Source organism: Oncorhynchus kisutch, linkage group LG5 (genome assembly GCF_002021735.2).
Source record: "Oncorhynchus kisutch isolate 150728-3 linkage group LG5, Okis_V2, whole genome shotgun sequence".
NCBI lineage: Eukaryota > Metazoa > Chordata > Actinopteri > Salmoniformes > Salmonidae > Oncorhynchus > Oncorhynchus kisutch.
Genome location: NC_034178.2, coordinates 3792400 through 3808352, shown reverse-complemented (window position 1 = coordinate 3808352; position 15953 = coordinate 3792400). Strand labels below are relative to the sequence as shown.

At 40.9% G+C, this 15953-nt stretch overlaps 1 long non-coding RNA gene across 1 annotated transcript; it reads right to left on the bottom strand.

The window, feature by feature from the left end:
- Window positions 1-1550: 1550 nt before the first annotated feature.
- LOC116374151 (uncharacterized) lies at window positions 1551-6474 on the bottom strand. The gene is made up of 2 exons (XR_004209930.1): window positions 6161-6474; window positions 1551-4646 (listed from the first exon to the last, which is right to left on the bottom strand). It is a non-coding gene; the product is annotated as an uncharacterized LOC116374151 (long non-coding RNA).
- Between the last annotated feature and the right edge of the window lie 9479 nt (window positions 6475-15953).

Below are 15953 nucleotides of genomic sequence, written 5' to 3'. Positions count from 1 at the left end.
GGAAAGAGGTAGTTGTTTGGGCTAAATTATAGGTGGGCTATGTACAGGTGCAGTAATCTGTGAGCTGCTCTGACAGTTGGTGCTTAAAGCTAGTGAGGGAGATAAGTGTTTCCAGTTTCAGAGATTTTTGTAGTTCGTTCCAGTCATTGGCAGCAGAGAACTGGAAGGAGAGGCGGCCAAAGAAATAATTGGTTTTGGGGGTGACTAGAGAGATATACCTGCTGGAGCGTGTGCTACAGGTGGGAGATGCTATGGTGACCAGCGAGCTGAGATAAGGGGGGACTTTACCTAGCAGGGTCTTGTAGATGACATGGAGCCAGTGGGTTTGGCGACGAGTATGAAGCGAGGGCCAGCCAACGAGAGCATACAGGTCGCAATGGTGGGTAGTATATGGGGCTTTGGTGACAAAACGGATGGCACTGTGATAGACTGCATCCAATTTGTTGAGTAGGGTATTCGAGGCTATTTTGTAAATGACATCGCCAAAGTCGAGGATTGGTAGGATGGTCAGTTTTACAAGGGTATGTTTGGCAGCATGGGTGAAGGATGCTTTGTTGCGAAATAGGAAGCCAATTCTAGATTTAACTTTGGATTGGAGATGTTTGATATGGGTCTGGAAGGAGAGTTTACAGTCTAACCAGACACCTAAGTATTTGTAGTTGTCCACGTATTCTAAGTCAGAGCCGTCCAGAGTAGTGATGTTGGACAGGCGGGTAGGTGCAGGTAGCGATCGGTTGAAGAGCATGCATTTAGTTTTACTTGTATTTAAGAGCAATTGGAGGCCACGGAAGCAGAGTTGTATGGCATTGAAGCTTGCCTGGAGGGTTGTTAACACAGTGTCCAAAGAAGGGCCGGAAGTATACAGAATGGTGTCAATTTGAGTTGATGTTTTCCTTAAACTTCTTCATATAGTGGTTGGCAGGATAATATTTATGAATAATTTTAAAGGAAACTTCCTTAATTTTGTTAACAAGTAGGTATGTGTGTGGCAACATCCAAACTTTTTTCCAACAGATATTATCAATAAATCCATTCCAATAAGGCATGACATAAGGTATAGATACAACATCCTGCTGAAACAAGGATCATATCGCTCTGTTGTTGAAGTGTGCATCCCCTGGAGACAAAAAAAAAAGATATATTGCAGCAATTTAAGGGTATCAACTAGTTACATTGCGCAACAATGTTGCAAGGAAGTGGGTTCACCAGGGTGTGCATCCCCTGGTGAACCCACTTCCTTGCAACATTGTTGCGCAATGTAACTAGTTGATACCCTTAAATTGCTGCAATATATCGTTTTTTTGTCTCCAATGAAGATACTGTACATTATTACCAAACGACTTGCTAATCAACTATGCTATGGGTGGCTACTTTACACGGATTGCTTGCTGTTATTGACAGATAGGTTGGATTTGAGGCCAAAGGGAGGACTTCATTATGAAGAATCACTGAAGATCAATGCTTCACAAATTAAACAAGAAATGAATTGACTTTACTGTTAATCCACACAAATTTAGCTACACTAATATTTGAAAAGAAAAACAATCAAATCACTACTACAGTTTGTTGTTTATTATTGCTTTAATGTATTACCTACAACTAAATAAACATTATCACATTGAATTTGAGGAAACTACATAAACATATGCTCACATATTACCTATCCTATTCTTTTTCAGATTAGTGCAGATTAAGTGCCACTCACTGTCATTTATTGAACTAAACAGACAGGAGTGTAGTCTGAATAAAACAGACACATAGCTAAAACATAAAAAACAATGCAACAAAAAATGAATAATGCTAATCCCATGTTGAATGTAGATGTAACTTTAGACCAATGTCTACTGTCAGGAGCCAAACCAACCATCCGGGGGGGCCAACCTCTCTGTACTCCATTTAGTAACTTTAGTACCACTTGAGGTTGCTGGGGGGAGCACAGCTCATAATTATGGCTGGAATGGAATGAATTGAATGGCATCAAACACATGGTAACCATGTATTTGATACTTTTCCGCTCCAGCCATAACCACGAGCCCCCCCCCTGTGTTTTATTACTCGATTTACTCCATTGGGGCTCAATGATCAATTTCAATGTGTGGCTCATATTAGCCCCTAGTGGTAACGTTCTGTACTGTCACCAGCCTCTCCAACAAGTTATGTGACTGCACTCACCTAGCATGAAATTTGTTTTGTTTACGGTTGGTGTTGCCAGGATATGTTCACTGAATACCACTCCTCTCCTTAGACCCATTCTTGTCTGCAATGATTTAAACTGTCAGTCATCTAAACATGAGTGCCCAGGACTTAATAACATTCAATATTGGAGGTCAAACATTCACCACTACTCTGTCAACTCTCAGAAGACACCAAGACTCAAGAATAGCTAGGATCCTGGATGGCAAAGACGCAGATTTTAAAGTTATCAGTGGACAAGTTTTTGTAGATAGAGATGGGACTTTCTTTAAATACATCCTGGATTATATGAGGACAGGTCAAATGACCTTGCCAGCAGAATTCTCTGACTACAATGGCTTGGCTCAAGAAGCACACTTCTATGGTTTGCATCCTTTGGCACTTTGGGTTGAGAGGAACAGCCATCGATCCAGAGTTGAGGTTCTAGAGTTGCGCTTCTCTGTCCAGGAAACTCACGGATTCTTCCAAATATTCTGCTCCAACAACAAAACTCTGGAGGCTTTGGCGAGAAGGATATCCATTTTTGTGGAACATCCAAATCTGAATGGGAATTTCCCACACCTGCCTCAGAACTCCAGCACACCTCATCCTGTACCGGTCCAGAGACCCTCTCACCACGACATGGTGTTCCACTGTGGGACTGACCAACTAGCCAGGGATGACTTCTCTGCCAGGTGAGGGGAAGTTACACTCACCCGTAGGCTATTATACCCATCTCAGTGTCTCCCATTGGCCAATTCCTCAAGGGCTCCATATTGTATGATCAGTTTATTAGTCACATGCCCTGAGTTGCAGATGTAATTGCAGGGTACAGTGAAATTCTTAAGCTCCGAGCTCCAACAGTGCAGGTCAAAAAGATAAGTGAATGAAAAAATACAAATAATAATTATAATATATACATATTTACAACTGTAACACTAATACATGTCCATTAGGGGGTGGGGGCAAGGTAAAGGTCCATTGGGGCAGGTAGAATGTCCCTGAGGGACCGTCCATTGGGGGAGCAGCAGGGGGGAAGTGAGAAGTCCGGGGGACATGGGGAGCAGGTAGCTGCCTACTGTATAGGCACTCGCCTGTGTAATGTTAGGGGAAACACTGGATCCTTAATAACTCTTGTATGTTTATTCAAATAACTATATTATGCACAATTTTTAAAGACCAAACTTGAATTGTTTTACTTTTACAGGTTTGTAACTATTGAGCCGGATGACAGAAAGCTTCTCAACAGCACCAACGTCCTGGGCCTGCTGGTAGACACCCTTCTGAAGGATGGGTTTCGCCTGATCGACACAAGGACAGTTTCCCAAGAGGAGAAGACTGAATGCTACATGTTTGAAAGGAGCAGAAATACCCAGATCGTTGTACTGAGTGAAACCCCCAGGGCAGAACATCTCAGAAGACAGGACACACAGAGCCAGCTTGGTGAAGGAAAGAAAAAGTGAACTCAGTGTCAGGGTGCATCTCAAAAGTCTGAAGTGGTTCCCTTTCCATGTCCAGTTCTGTAATATCAGTGGACTTCAGACTATTGAGATGGATCCATTCTCTGCGAGTCAGACTGGATTGACCAGCAGATGGCGACAAAGGATAATAATGTTGAGGGCCATAATGTCAATATGCTTCACCTCACCATTAGTCTCAATGTATACAGTACATTTTATTTGACATCAATTTCCTGTGTCCTAAAGTATATTTCCAAAAGTACAATTCTCTAAATTGAAATAGAATTGAGAATGTATTTGATCAAGAACACAAATAAAACATGAAAATTTTCTTTGTTTTATTCAACCAGGTAGCCCATAGACTGATGTCGAACGGCAATGCTTTGCTTCAACAGCACCGTCAATACTGGAGGCTTCAGCAGTGGTGAACTCCAATATTTACGTGCTGCTACAGCAAGGCAGCCAGTCACAGAATGGCGGTCACAAGCCTCGGATGTCCAGGCTTCGCTCACGTTGTCACAGACATGTACATAACACCACAGCCATCCTCTCTTGTACCCAGGCTGAACTCTCAAGCCCTTGCCTTAGACACTTATCATAGGTCTGAGAGGATAGGATAGGTGTAAGCACAGGTTGGGAAACTCTGGTCCTGGAGGGCCATGGTGTATGCAGGCTTGTGCTCCGGCACACCTGATTGAATTGATTGTGGTCTTAAACCACAATTAGTTGAATCAGGTGTGTTAGAGCTGGGTTGTAACAAAAGCCTGCATACACCGTGGCCCTCCAGGACATAGCCTAACAGGTGGAACTTTTTGTGTTTTGCTTTCACTCTTCCAAAACGTTTTTCCATGTTTCTCCAGGCGTTACTGCAACAGCACAGTACAGCCTGTATCCCTGTATTACCCACAAACCATTCTGTGCTGCTTCAGCACTGCAAGGCCTGACACATCTACACTAACACATTCACACATACCCATCAGCTGGGTATGACGGATGGCTAGAGTTCTCCTCTATCTGAAACAAGACAAGAAAAGCCAATGAGGTTGGGATAGTATGGTCATGGAACAATAACAGCATGCTGCATCCTCTGCCATGAGGCATGGGCCTTTATGGCACAAGTGGTAGTATGCACAGGGTCAGTTGTAACACCTACAAATTAGAAACCACTTAGAAAGCTGTTATTCAATGTGCTAATACTTGGTTAATGTCTCTACATACCTGAGACGTTTTAGGAGTACCAGTCAATCATTTTTTATTTTATTGGCCAAAAAGTGTTTTGAGGCCTAACGTGAATAGTCTTGATGCCTCCATTTTTTTAATGACCAGTGGAACATTCCCCATGTATCTAATCATATATAATGTATCCGTAAGAATATAACTTTTGATTAGTTGATGACAATAATTATTCTAGTATTTTTTTTCAAAAGGCTCAGATTAGATTCAAATTAGTAATTGGGGGGTCAAATGAAACACATTTTATAATTTGGTATTTTATATGCTATTTAGACACATTCACATAATGATATAACATTTCACTTCTTTACATCAAGTTTCCCAGTACAACTAAGATAATACCTTTTTGAATGCTTATATTAATTTTGGATAATTCGTTTTTGGCCAATATGACATGCACAAAAAATGTAATCAAAAGATGTTTTGTCAACTTAGTGTATTTCCATCTAAATATCAGTTTCAAATCATAACATTTTTCAATTACCACTTATTTTTAAAATTGAAGAGTGTTGCATTGAATTCTGCAGCCTGTTACATTTAACCCTGCTGACGGGGTATTTCACTTCCGCCACTCTCGTTGAACTATAAACGTCTGTATGTCATAGAAACTTAGTTACAGTGTGTAATGGTAGCTGAGACATGTGTGTTGCTTGTATAAACATATTATTAATCTAACTCAAACAATCCTTTCAGAAATAAGTAAAAGGCAAAAGTGTTAATTTATATATATATATTTTTTAAAATCATTTATATTTATTTATATCACTTATAACATATTTTCTTAGGCTCTGGCAGTGATAAAACAGCAGTTGATGTGGAGAACTCCGCCGCAATTGAAACGGAAGTCCCGCCTCTTATTGGTTACAGTTGATGATGTAACCCGTTTTTAAATTGATCTAGTTGTTGATGCCTCAAAAGTTGTTTTTCTCCAGTGGCTGAGTCTACTGTCTGTTACATGAGGTGATTGTTATTGTAAACAGTCGACCCTCCACATCACATATTAGTATGTATCTGTTAATCAAATACAAATAAGGAAGTGTACAGGCTATAGTATAATTGTCATTTATGAAATGTATTAATATTTTAAGGTAGGCTATTTCAAGCTATGTATTTATTGAGGAACACACACGGCGATCATAACAACAACTACACACACCGATTTGACAAAAAAAATGTTACAGACCGACTGAGTGAGAATAACGGTCACAACAACTGTCACGCAACGACCTCACGAAAAGAATGTTACAGACAGACCGACTGAGTGAGAATAAATGAGTAGACATCGTGCTACTTACCTGCGCGTATGACACCTGGAGACGGTAGCCTTTTGCCAATGATCCCGTTTAGACTCTTCCCAATGTGCACAGGAAGCCTCGGATTGAAACAACATAATATTCCAGTGAGTTTAACCATCCGGTCATCACGCTTCAAGGAAGTTCTATTCTTTTGTTACTACTGTAGTAGCCTATTTATAGGCTACCCCCATAGCGCTAGTTTTGCGAGGGAGGCGGGGCGAAGGCATTTGAAGAAAAAAGGGAGATCACTTGACCTCAGCCGACACAAGAGCTAATACACACGAACCAATAGATCAACGCATCCTCCATCGACTTTATATATAGACAGAGCGCGACCACCCCCCATCTCTATAAAACCATAATCGGTGAGCCCTCTTCCAAAGACGTGCGCCTCGGGGAGAGAAGAAGTCGCCCTTCGAAGTTCGGTTAAGTGATGACTATAGTCTTCAGCAGTGGTTTAAAGTACTTAAGTAAAAATACTTGAAAGTACTACTTAAGACGTTTTTTTCAGTATCTGTACTGCACTATTTATATTTATGGAAACGTTTACTTTTACTTCACTACATTGCTTAAGATAATAATGTACTTTTAACTCCATACATTTCCCTGACACCCAAAAGTATTCGTTACATTTTGACAAGAATGGTCAAATTCACATAATTACCAAGAGAACATCCCTGGTCATCCCTACTGCCTCTGATCTGGCGGACTCACTAAACACAAATGCGTAAATTATGACTGAGTGTTGGAGTGTGCCCCTGGCTATCCAATAAAAAAGGAAGATTGTGCCGTCTGGTTTGCTTGATATAAGGAAGTCGAAATTATTTATACTTGTACTTTTACTTTTGATACTTAATAAGTACATTTGAGCAATTCCATTTACTTTTGATACTTAAGTATATTTAACACCAAATACTTTTAGACTTTTACTCAAGTAGTATTTTACTGGGTGACATTCACTTTTACTTGAGTCATGTTCTATTAAGGTATCTAATTGAGTACTTTTTCCACCGCTGGTCGTCAGGAGCTGGCAGGCCTTTTCTTTAACTCTGTATTATGAACTATTTGGGGCGTAATTTTGCGTGGTTGGATAGGCCGAGGCCCTACAGTGGGGAATTGTATCTCGCGCGTCAACGCCAACTAACACTGGCTGCACTGCATTGCAATGATGATGAAAATATTCCATTCGTTGATAATGTCGTTTTAAAGTTGCTTCATACAATGAATTAGCAGTTGAAAGTGTTGTTGGTGGAATTGCCTTAATCTTTTACATTTTTACATTGTTGTCCACATCCTTCTCGTTTCATGTAGCACACATTTTCAATATCATCACTTTGTTTCTCGTTTTCTGTGATCAAAATTGTAAGAGCAAAATTTTGTATTTGAAGGTACATGTGTTTAGTCGTAAATTATATACATTTTCAAGCTTAGTTTCAGGCTTAGAGTAGTAATTTATTTGAAATAATTTATTTTAATGTTACATTTTGATGTCACACTACTTAGGCTACATAACACGTAGTACATTTCTAGCTAGTTGTTCAATTAAAACATAATTTGTTTCATTACAGTTCAATTTTCAATTAATGTAAACGCTATAGCTATAGGCTTAAAGTCTATCTGAAAGCAATATACACGAAATATAAACATTTCGTTTTCGAAAATATTTGCAGTCAGACATAGTAAGACTACTCAACAAACGATCAACTCTGCTTGGAATAGTATTTTCGCGTGCTCACTGAAATAAGTTAGCCCTGTCTGATTATCGAAAAGAAAAATGTGTTGGAAAACAAAACTCTGAATTTGTCGTCTTTATTTGAATAGCAATGAGCTAATATTTGGAATGCATTATATAGTTTATAGTCTATGAACCCTTTTAATCCTTGAAATAATGTATGTAATGTAGGCCTATGTAATGGAACATTGGTCTTACAAAGGTGTTTTTCATTTATCCAAATCTTCATTATAGGTCTATGGATAAAACACTGTAAAATATCATGCCTATTACTAAATCCCGCATTAATCTGTGACACCTGCGACCCGAAGATTGTATTCATGTTTAATATTATTTACTCTTACATGGAACGAATTTTAAATATAAATTCGTCCAGTTTTCTTATAATTCAGTCATTGTCTTATACCTCACTTGCAACTACAGCTGAGTAATTGGTCTACATTGTTACCAAAGTACAGTAACAACATGGCATAAAGACAAACTGTTGCATCACTTTCTCTGATGTGTCTGTGACATGACAGACATGTCTGCTATTGCAACAGAAGACCCACAGTATCTGCAAAAGGCTAACCTCAGAAACAGTTGATGTCCCACAAGTGAAACAAAACATGACAGTGGATCCTATCAACAAACATAGCCTACATGCAATGGTGTTCAAATTTACCCAGTTTACAGGGACAACTGAAAGCCCATGTTTCAGTGGAATTAGTAGAGTGGGGATCCCCTGTATGAATAAAGTATATACTAAACAAAAATATAAACCTAACATGCAACAATTTCAAAGATTTTACTGAGTTACAGTTCATAGAAGGAAAACAGTCAATTGAAGTAAATTCATTAGGCCCTAATCTATGGATTTCACATGACTGGGCAGGGATGCAGCCATGGGTGGGCCTGGGAGGGCATAGGCCCACCGACTTGGGAGCCAGGTCCACCCACTGGGGAGCCAGGCCCAGCCAATCAGAATGAGTTTTTCCCCACAAAAAGACAGAAATATTACTCAGCACCCCCATCCCCCTCCTCAGACAATCCCGCAAGTGAAGAAGCCGGATGTGGAGGTCCTGGGCTGGCGTTGTTACACGTGGTCAACGGTTGTGAGGCCGGTTGATTGTACTGCCAAATTCTCTAAACAACGTTGGTAGAGAAATTAACATTAAATTCTCTGGCTACAGCTCTGGTGGACATTCCTGCAGTCAGCATGCCAATTGCACGCTCCCTCAAATCTCGAGACATCTGTGGCATTGTGTTGTGTGACAAAACCGCACATTTTAGAGTTGTCTTTAATTGTCCCCCGCACAAGGTGCACCTGTGTAATGATCATGCTGTTTAATCATCTTATTGATATGCCGCACCTGTCAGGTTAATGGATTATCGTTAGTAAAGGAGAAATGCTCACTAACAGGGATGTAAAAAAAACAACATATATTTTATTTATTTTTTCTCTCTATTTTTCTCCCCAATTTCGAGGTATCCGGGAATCTTTTATTTCAGCTCATGAAAAATGGGACCAACACTTTACATGTTTTGTTTATATTTTTGTCCAGTATAGATTAGTTCATGAAAACTAAAGAAGGTAATGAAGCTCATTTCTGTATAAGCAATATCTACATGGCAACTGATGAGGTAAAAATGGTGGACTAAAGTCCATGGACACAAGACAACACAGGAGCAAAAGGTGTCCTATATCCCCTGTGCACATCTCAACCCCTCTCTCTGTCTATCTTTATCTCTCTCTGTCTATCTTTATCTTTCTTCATGTCCCATCAGGTTAAATGTTTGTCTGCATTTCTGAGCAATCATTCCACGTGTGCTTGCTTCCTGACTATTTATAAAGGACTAGTTGCTACCCTCTTCGATTACACTAGTCCCCATCCCTTTCCATACTGAGACCTATACTCTAGCCATAGGCCCCTTCCCATTTAGTGATTTCAGATATGAAGGGGCTGGATAGGTCTAAGCAATAAAGTAAGGATTTTATTACAGTCTTCCAAATGGACTTTGGCAACTTTTACCATGTTGCTTACAACTATCCACTTCCCTCAGATCTACAAACACCATAGGGTGGAACTACAGACGTAGGATCTTAATTTGAGCCAGAAAATAATCCTGCAGCATCAGGACATTTGAATTATTATGTGGATTATAATGAATATACATTTTTGTAGGGGTTGATACATTTTTTAGAAGGGAAAATCAAGACTGAAATTTAACAGTGGAAATTACAAACTTCAGAAGACTTTTTAAACCTCAAATACACCACAAGTTTTAAATTCCCCCCTGCATTGCAGGAAAGTTCTCTTGCAACAGGCTGATCCATTTAAGATCCTACATCTGTAGGGAGAGAAGGTTCTAGAGATTCTTTTAGGACTGGGCTTAACAGTATTTGTGCAGTAGCAGTAGCCCAACCCGTCAATGCAACACAAGACAGGACACAGAATCCAGATCCAGGGTTATGATCACCAGACACCACAGCATAAACAAATATGGCCGACAAACGCGATGTACAGAAATAAAGCCAGAACAAGTTGTCACCAGGTCTTAACTCTTTAAGTTTGGGGAATGGCCAGCAAGTGCAGTGTGGGGCTGTGAGAGGCGATATGGGGGATAATGTCTATCTGTGTGTTGATAATAAGAACATCGTCAGGTTTTAAAAGTAGTCTCATATCTATGTAGTCCAAACCAAACCTTAGTTTTAATGATGGTTATGAACCTGTAGTTATTCTGCAGGTATTCTGTTATGAGTACATTTTTATGGACCAATTAGGTGAGTTTTTTCAGTACTTGTTTTCTGTTACTTCATGTGGAAATGTACATAAATAAAAACTCTATAAAACACAAAGATCAGTGGCTTGGGGTCAACATCGTCCTATTCCCATTCCCCCCTGTGTGGGAGTGGCTGGTTGATGCAGCAAGAGTGTTTCTCCCAAGCCGTTGGTCGGGAAAGACACACGCACACACACACACACACACACACACACACACACACACACACACGCAGTACAGTATCTGTAATGACAGCAGCTGCTCCCTGCCTGCATAACCAAGGTGCCGGAGCAAACGACAGCAAATGCCTGAAATTCTGACTTTTGGAATATTTCCTCGTTCAGCCAACGCTCCACCCTGTCGAAGTAATCTGAAGCATGGCGCAAGTTTGTGCACGCGTTAGTGGAATTAGTCGTGTGTGTATGTGTGTGTGTTGGTACATCAAAACCTATGCAACCATACTGTATGTCGGCAGACATTCAAGAAGGATAACATGCCAGAGAGAGAGAGAGTATGTGAGAGACAGAGAGAGAGAGAGAGAATGTGAGCGAGAGAAAGAGAGGGAGAAAAAGACAGAGACAGAGACAGAAAGCGAAAGAAAGACAGGGAGAGAGTGTGGTTGAGAATAATAAGAGAAAGAAAAAGCTTTATTGAGAGTGTAAGAGACAGAAAGAGACAGAGAGTCAGTCTAACGTTCTGTTATCGTGTTCCGTTTGCACCCAGTCCACAGTGCCCCTCTGTCCCCCTATAACCCATGCTCCCTATTAGCATGGTGGTCCTACAGAGGAGAAAGCTGGTTATTCAGAGAGCCAGGCCACAGACAACAGCAGCCATTACACCAGAACAGGGCTCTGTATAAATAGAGGGGGCCACTGGCCTCTGGAGGGGACCATTGCCACCATCGCGTGACTCTGAACACAGTCCAGAGAGGCCCAACAGTCACAATCTGCCCTCAGGGGTGAACCCCAATTTGTATGAATTGAGGAGAAGTATGAATAGTGGCTTGCCTGGTTTCCTGAGAGTACTTTCCATTTCTGTTTTGGCCAACTCCTTGTTGAATGTAGAAGCAGTCAGGCAGCCTGGATCGGTAAATGGCTACACCGAATATAGACACTTAAAAAGAAAGAAAGAGAGAGAAAACAAAGAGATAGAAAGAAAGACAGAAAATAGAGACTGATTGACAGAGGTAGTCTGTGTTGTCTTAAGAGAAATGGGCACAGAGAGAGAGAGAAATAGAGAGAGAGAGAGAGAGATGAAAGCCTACCATCTCTCCTTCTGCTGTCCAGACAATGATGTCATGTTTAATGACTTCACCATGCAGTGTCATCATCGCCCCCCTTGTGCACCACTTTAGGTGCACCACAGCCCAAAGTGTCTGTCTCTTAACCACCGACATTACTGTACTACCACATTTCTCCATTGCCCAACACAGTGTGTAAAGCCCACTAATCTTAATGGCTTCAATGGCATGGCCTATTAACTTGGTGTTAGCTAATTAGCTTGTTTACCCCAAGGCTAGTGAAAGGCAACCATGTGATCAAGGCAGCTTTGAAGTCATTCTATTACAATATCTCTGAAGAGCTACTCACACCATGGATGAGTGGATCCTTCACTGTACATGGAGGCGTAGGTGGACGCTCTCTCTCCACCTCTCTCTCTCTCTCTCTCTGACGCTGGCCCGATGTCTTCATCTTCAAGGAAAGCAAGTAACGCGCCGTGACAGTAGCTGTCTGAGAGGAACTACTGGAGGCCTTCCTTTTTATATTCTCCTAAAAAAATTGCATGTTTTTTCTCGCTCTCTCTTTATGTCTGCGAGAGAACAAAGGGAGTCTTTATCCTGAGAGTCGGTTAGAGAGGCTGGGAACTCCAAATATAGAAATAGAACCACTAGAAGTGTACACAGTTCTAAAATCCACATGATTGTTAATTTAAGTGTTTAAAGTACTTTTTAAAATAGCAAATAAACCAAATTCATAGCAATATTATTATAGCCATATAGCCTACAGCTCAACTAGAAAACTAACCATTTCCACAATACAACAGTCTGTTGATCTGTGTACCCAGCCAGCCAGCTGCTGCTGCTGGTTTCTAGTGGATGAAGTAGTAGTAGTAGAAGTTAATTAAAGGACAGGCGTCATTTCCTCCCTCCTTCCCTCACACCGCTCAGTCCCGTGGGCGCCAAGGAAATAACAGGCCTCTCTCTCTCTCTTCACTGCTTTCAGAGCCCAGGGCCTCATCTCAATCGCGAAAGTCGCTCCCTTTCCTCCTATGCCCTCTATTCTCCGTCACTTCCCTTCAAGTAAGTCAGCGATAGGTTCACCTATTTGTTTTAGCCAGGTCTATGACAAGAAGTGAGCAAGGGCAGGTAGCAGAGTGTAGGGGGAAACTCTTTGGCATTGAAAGGCAGGCAGCCCTTGGTCGGCTCCATTGGCCGGTGCCCCAAAAAGTGGCAGACAGGCCACAAACTTCCCTAGACAACCTCGCTTTCCAACCCTCCCCACCACCCACCCCGCAACAAAAGAGCCAGCATCACCATATTCCTCTGGGATTGGGCGTGTCCAGAGAAGGGAAAAACAACGGTTGAATCTGAGCGCTGTTAAACTCCACATTCACCCTGATTATAATCTCTGGCTTTGCTGTTTGTTTGTTTTCAAACCCACCAATGTTTACATTAGGAGCTCTGAAGTGTGGAAAATGCCTGCCAAGACCAAGACAGAGCTAAAAGAATAACCCATCAAAACATCCCTGCACGGTTGATGACCTGTCTTCTTGAGAAGCATGGCGAATCTATAATACTGCAGTATACACTGTTTCATGCTTCATTCTGACTAACAGATCAACATGGTTTATTTAAGTGGAAAAGCAACTTTGAATTGATAACCATTCAAATGAATGTCAGGTGGAAAAACACACAGATGTAGTTTACTTTACGAAGTCCTCCTCTGGATTGTAAGCTCCCCTTTGGCAGGAGAAAGTCATGATGTCATCACAGGGTATTCCCTTCTTCACTCTACCAAATATAGGCAGGAAGAATGGCCTACTGTAGTTTTAGGAAAGAATGCAGGGTGATCCAGTGTGTGTGTGTGTGTGTGTGTGTGTGTGTGTGTGTGTGTGTGTGTGTGTGTGTGTGTGTGTGTGTGTGTGTGTGTGTGTGTGTGTGTGTGTGTGTGTGTGTGTGTGCATTCATAACGATGGGCCCGTGTCTAATGTCGCCTCAACATTCTGCCAAGGAATGAATGGAAAGCGTGAATGGAATGTCTGGTATTCTCGAAATCATCACAGAGGTATTTTCTCTCTCATACCTAAAGACTGGTATGTTTTTCTGACCCCCAACCTTTACAGTAAATGTTTTGTAGAACTGGCAGTCATTTGTGGAACTTTTTCCATTCTTTTTTATTTTGTTTCATGATGGATCAAAGGTATGTGACCTGTGACTTGTAGTACTGAACAACATCCTTATTTTGAAAGAACAGAACACATTTCCTTTGATATTTCCTTTGGAAAAACAGGCCAGCGTCAATTTGTGACTTACAACCAAAAAACTAAATGAATGCTGACATAAGCCCTCAGCACGTTTCCAAAAGGCTTGGTGAGTTACAGTACATGAAGGTTTCCATGTTTCCTTAGCATTTAAAGTAACTGTGGAGTGAAAATCAAACTTATAAAAGTTCATATTCTGTTAACTCATACCCAAATAATGTTGTTGACTTTTCCTATACTCGTATTTGTGGCCAAAGCATAAATTGGAGGAAAAACACTTCAAAAACTCCACCTCAAACTTGTATCTCAAACAGAACATTTAAAAAATGCTTGCTATTTCCTCATAGAACATGATGTCATATTGGCTCATTGGCTGAGCCGGCCAATCAGTGGTTTACTCACGTAAATATTTTTAATGACCGGTATTCGCCCACACATTTCTGTTGTTGGGGTACGCCCATACCACTCAAACACATAAAATCTTTGAACATACTTCATTACAATTGTTCATTACAATTGTTTGAAAGGAAAACGATTTCACTCATATTGTAGTTCATTTTAGGTCATATTGCATAGAAATCTGGAAACACTGAACAGTTACTTTAAGGAGAGAACATCATCAAAGATGGGCCTTGTTAGATGAACTATCTCACGCTACATTTTACAAACTGCCTCGATAATTATTGTTTTCCACAAACTCTTCCATGTCTCTTCTTACATAAACGGTTCTCAACCGCAATTACAACTTGCAGCAAACCTATCCAAAAGCCTCTGAGGAGAGCGGCAGGGAGAAATTAGAAACCTAGAATATGACACTGTTAGCAAACAGCCACATATAAAATAAAATCAGTAAGTAGTCTGGGCCTCTTGGAAGACATGTTACCGGTTAAGTCTCACGTCACCTAAGAGCAACAGGTCACAATACCCTGTCTGTATATCAGTGGTATGTGTGTTGTGTTGTGTGTGTGTGTGCCCATGTGTGTGCCCATGTGTGTATGAGTGGTTATTGGGGTCTCAGTGAGTCACACTAACCTGCAATGTCTAATGAAACATGACCCACACATCCTGCCGTTCATTCCGACTGTCTCCGTTTGCGTCGCAGTCTGGGGTCTTTAAGCCTGTATTTCTCCATTCGTTCCTCAACCTCGGAATTCATTACTGACTGTCTTACGTTCCTGATGCAAGAACGTAAGACAGTCAAACAGGAACACAATCACCTCAGCATTCTGATGAGGTCATTCCCAACAATGAACTGCTCCTGGTGTGATGACACAGAGCCAAAAAGCATCCCAGGAATGTCCTCGCCCAAATATACTGAACTAAAATGTAAACGCAACATGGAACCATTTTACTGAGTTACATTTCATACGAGGAAATCAGTGAATTGAGAAAAAATTGGGGAGGGCCCTAATCTATGGATTTCACTTGACTGGGAATACAGATAGGCATCTGTTGATCACAGATACCTTAAAAAAATGGTCCTCAGGATCTGGTCACAAGAGGCACCTGTGTAATGATCATGCTGTTTAATCAGCTTCTTGATATGTCACACCTGTCAGGTGGATGGATTCTCTTGGCAAAGTTTATCTTTTATTTTATATTTTTTATGTTACGTTTATATTTTTGTTCAGTATATATATGGTACAATTAAGCGTGTTTAGTTAGCACTGTTATCTAAATTAGTTTAACTCACCCCTCCCTGGTGTATATACTGTGAATGTCTGAATGAGCATCCTTTGTGACAAACGCACTGGGAGAGAAATTACATTCAGTCTGTGGCAGACAAAGAGAAGGAAGAATGTTTATCTGCTAATATAG